At 38.6% G+C, this 4,664-nt stretch overlaps 1 long non-coding RNA gene across 2 annotated transcripts; it reads left to right on the forward strand.

Annotated features, from left to right (window-relative positions):
* Positions 1–1,351: 1,351 nt before the first annotated feature.
* LOC110889172 lies at positions 1,352–4,664 on the forward strand. 2 transcript variants are annotated; one of them, XR_004890705.1, is made up of 3 exons: positions 1,352–1,509; positions 2,944–3,028; positions 4,264–4,664. It is a non-coding gene; the product is annotated as an uncharacterized LOC110889172 (long non-coding RNA). The 2 variants fall into 2 exon arrangements; XR_004890704.1 differs by having other exon boundaries at positions 2,944–4,664.

Genomic DNA, 4,664 nt, shown 5'->3' on the forward strand with positions numbered 1-4,664 from the left:
TTTGTGACCGTTGTAACGCTTGTTGCAATTGTTGTTCCTCCATTTGTTTCTCCACCCTCTTACGAAAGGATGCTTGGAAAGCCCACTGTTCTTGCGAGTACGCCCCTTGCGCATCTTCCCAGGCCTTCCTGCTTGCCTCATATTCTCTCCCTTCGCCAATACATGCCGACACATTATCATAAACCGCTTGTTGCCGGCGGTTCTAAAACCGGTACGTCCGCCCCTGCCTTTGGTTCACAAAATTTGCTACATCGGCAGAAATCTCCCGATGTTGCCTCCTGTATCTTTGCCTTGGCCCCCGCGGACCGGGAGGCTCCGTCTCATCCTCCATATCTACCATCTCCTCATCTTCATCTTCCTCTTCATCACACTCTCTCGGTTCAGTGAATCGGTAATTGTTCCCTTGTTCATCCTCGACTGTGTGAAGATGACCAAAAGCCTTAACCATTATCTTCCAATGTCGCCTCATGAAGGTGAAGTTGAACTGATCGATGGGTTTAGACACCCATAGCGACTCCGGAGGCAATGCCAATCCCAATCTCACATAAGGGATCATCTTCCGTTTGAATGATTCCCTTGTATCCCACGTATTGATCATCACAATTTGGCGCCATGATAGCCTCGGCGTCCCATACAACAACGAATGCAAAACCTGGTAGTCGGGTGCCTTTACCATCCCGCGGTCCCCAAACCGCACCATAACATTCTCCAACGAAATGCCTTGTAGTATTTTGCCCTCCAAAGACAAATCGTTTCTTGACTCCCTTGCACCCCCAGAACCTACCAATACCGATGCTAGCATTTGATTCGGATCAGCCGTGTTTGCCTTGTTATCCAGAAACTGATCGTAGTCATAGTAGTCATATGCTTCAATCCCAAGCGAATCAAATCTCGCAATGGCATTCATGTGTTCAAATGACATGATCATTTGATTTTTGCCAATATTGCCGATCAACTGCCACGTAGGAGCCGGCCCATCAGAATGTTCAAACTGTAGAGTAGACAACCATTCACAAACAGCCCCCAAATACACCCGGGTGGTGATATCCTCACACCAATCAAGTACTCATTCCCTCCCAATCTTTTCAAACTTTTGAACTATGCCGATTTTGCGGAATTCTTCGACATTCAATGTACGCTCATGTAACACCCCAAAACTCGAATTACCTAGTTGTTAATATGTTATCACATTAAAAGAAAAAGATGTGGTAACTAGATTATTAAACCTAGTTAAATGCTTTGATAAAAGGAATAAGGATATAAATTTGGGTTAAGTATGAACAAGGGAGAAACATGAGGGGTTGAAAATGGGCAAAGAGAAAGGCAAAATATAAAACAAAATTAAAAATCACACAACCCATTTCTGGGCGTGTGTGTGTGTGTACGAGCAGAGGAGAAGAAAAGAGGGGGAGCCCTTCTCAAACCCTAAGCAACGAATTGGAAGGATTCTGGCCGAAATCGAACCTGCATGAACCTTAATAGTGATAATCTAAGCAAGATGTAACCAAGGTATGTCTCGATTCTCAGTTTTGGAGAACAACCGTGAAGTGGGTTTTGATGAATGTATGAATTCGATCAAAAATTGGCATGAATACTTGCTAATGTTATCATGTTTAAATCGAATCATGGCTGAATTTTAGTAATCTTAGGGATTTAGAAGGAAACCATGTTTATGAGTACGAGAAAGACTATGATGAACATGTGTTTAGTGATGATTTTGATTATGTTGATGCATGTGTTATGTATTAGGTTTTGATAGTAATATGATGTAGGTGACAATATGATTTTGTTTGAATGTAATGGTTCATGAGATGAATTTGGGAAGAACATGCTTAAACCACTTGTACACTATGCTTGGAAAGTAGATCGCACACCAAGTGTTTGATGAAATGCCTAGTATAGGTTAGTATGTGTTATCACTTGTATGGAATGTTAATTAAATAGTAATGAAGGTGATTATGTATTATAAGTATGAAAAGTGCTTAGTTATGATGTTGTGTACAAAATGACATGCTACGTGTATCGAGTAACAAAGCTGATTAGAATTAAAATTTGTTGCACAACAATTTTGCAAAAATCATAGGAAGGACCTGTGAGGTCGAGCCTTATATGCTCAAAAAGCTATTTAAACATATTACGTTTTGTGTTTGAACATGTTTGTTGAATTCGGATGTTAAACAGGCCAAAACAGTGCCCAAAGTCGGCAATACTGTTTTGACAGCAAGCTGTTTGGAAGCATTTCAGCTTCTGTGCTGATTTTGTAAAAATCATATAAAATCATAGGAACGTCCGATTGTTACGATCTTTATATTCTTAGAAAGGTCTCTGAGTGTAGATCATTTCATATTTAAACATGAAGAACTGAATCAGAAGATAAATGGGTTAAAATGTGTCGTGAACAGCTGCTGCGTAGAAAGTTGCTGCACATTTTTAGTATAAATATTAAGTAAAAATAGTTGTATTGTTATGCACACTTGTATGAATCATGAACTACTGATTTTAATAAATTATTAGTAAGTTATTTGATTGTTTTAAGTGTCTAAAACACTTACCAACTAGTTTATGCATATGATTGCACCAACGGGTCGAAACGGGTTGTTGATAGAAAATAGTAGAATGGATGTGTAAAAACCAAGGTGTTAAGAAATGGTATGAAATGTTTAACGTATGAAACAAGTTACCTAACTTAGAAAATGTTATCATTCTAAGTATGGAATTTTGAAAGAATAATGAACATGATGTAAATACATAATTATGCATGCTAGAAGCTCATGTATGACTTTTGTGATGATGGAATGATAAATTGTTAGATTGATTAGCATTGTAGTATTATGATACATGTTGAACTCGTTAAGCGATTGACACGTGAATAGAAGTGTGATTAGTGATGCGTATGATTACATATACTAACTATTGAATGGATGTAATGGAATGAGATAATAGGAACGTGTCAAGGAGAGCTCAAGCATAGGAGGATAACGGGTCAAGATAAGGCAAGGTGACAAATACACTTATTGGAGTACTCAAGGTAAGTGATTTCCGTAGTCACTTCTTAGTTTGTTTAAGTAATACAATGCTTTATTTAATTAGACATGATGTTTGATGTCAATTATGTGTTGAAGTCTTTCATTGTACATAATGGGAATAAAGTTGATTAAAACGCCCTTGATGGGTATGTTGGGCGAACAATCTTAAAAGTAGACTATAAGGAAGCTATTCGATTAGTGTAATGGTTATGGTCTAGTGTGAAAATGTGGAGTATGGTTTTGTATGTCATAAACCACTTAATGCGTAAATACCCATAACGGGTCAAAATAAGCTTTTGAGCGATAATGCGCTAAGAGTAGGCAAGACATCCAAGAATTCAATCCTTTATGATAAATAATGTTGATATTAAAAGGCTTATGAGGAGTCGAGGTTAAATAGTCAGATTATTTCTAATAAATGCAAGAACGGGTCAAAACTTGTAAAAAGGTAGTGAGTCGATAGTGCGTAAGATAAGAATTTTCTTAATCCGGGTATGGGTTTTCAAGTTTATATGATAGATTGTGAATTTACAAGCATGTAGGAAGAAACGGGAGGTTAAACGGACAATCGGGTTAAAAGTTATGCGAGTTTTCGTGTGTTCGAACGATAAAAACAACACAGCATGAAAACCAGCATTTGAGAGGCCGTCGCCGACGCCCCCTAGGGCCGTCGCCGACGCCTCATGCAAAACCAGTTTTCTCCGACGCTCTAATTTGCTGTCTACGGACCCTCACCCGACGGACAAAACTAGAGGGCGTCGCCGACGGTCCGATGAGGCGTCGGCGACGGTGCCTCTGTTCCTGATTCCTGTTTTCGCCGTTTCGCGCTCCCGGGTGATCTTGTTTTCGACCCATTGCTTCGTAAAGTTCCAAAGGGCTTCGTAAACTTTGTCAGACTTAAGAAAGCACCAACCTTATTAAATAGGTAACTAAGAACTCAAGTTCATGTGAGGGTGTGGATCTATAGACAATTAAATTATGTGGTCGAATGTGTTAGAGTGTGTTATACGGGTGAGAAGATAAAACTCGTTCATAAGGATGCTTATAGATAAATTATTGCGCGTAATTAAAGTACAATAATTGAAGGTGGTTGGGTGAGTATGACTCGAATGCTCGTATGGAGGCATATGATTGTAGAGTGTAAGAGTTAGTTACCAATGTTTATGTAAAGATGTAAGTTTTCAATACGTTGGGGAATAAGCGTTGCTAACTGTTTTGCTTTCGAGAATGGTCTTAGAAATGCAGGTATGTAAGTGATGTATTCACGAAGGTTGGAGTCCTGGTGTACGGAACGAATTCGAAGAACGTGCTATTGGGGTTCCATTCATTGATAGAAGGCTATGTGATCATTAGTTACTATGGAATTGTTTAAAGTGTATAGTGTTACCATTTCACTAACATGTTGGTTATATATGGTGAACGCAGGTTAGTCAGATCATTATTATTACCATGGGAGATAAGTGGACAACGATCGAGTTGAAGACCATGGATTGTACGGGGAAGTGGCGATATAGATGTAATTATATGTTAATGTAGTTTTTGGTCTATAACGAAGGATGTATTTAAGTTAAAGAAAGATTGATTTAAATGATTTAAGGCACATTAGAACAACTATAAAGGAAGAAATTTTATAGTTCA

Source organism: Helianthus annuus, chromosome 4 (genome assembly GCF_002127325.2).
Source record: "Helianthus annuus cultivar XRQ/B chromosome 4, HanXRQr2.0-SUNRISE, whole genome shotgun sequence".
In the NCBI taxonomy this organism is placed as follows: domain Eukaryota; kingdom Viridiplantae; phylum Streptophyta; class Magnoliopsida; order Asterales; family Asteraceae; genus Helianthus; species Helianthus annuus.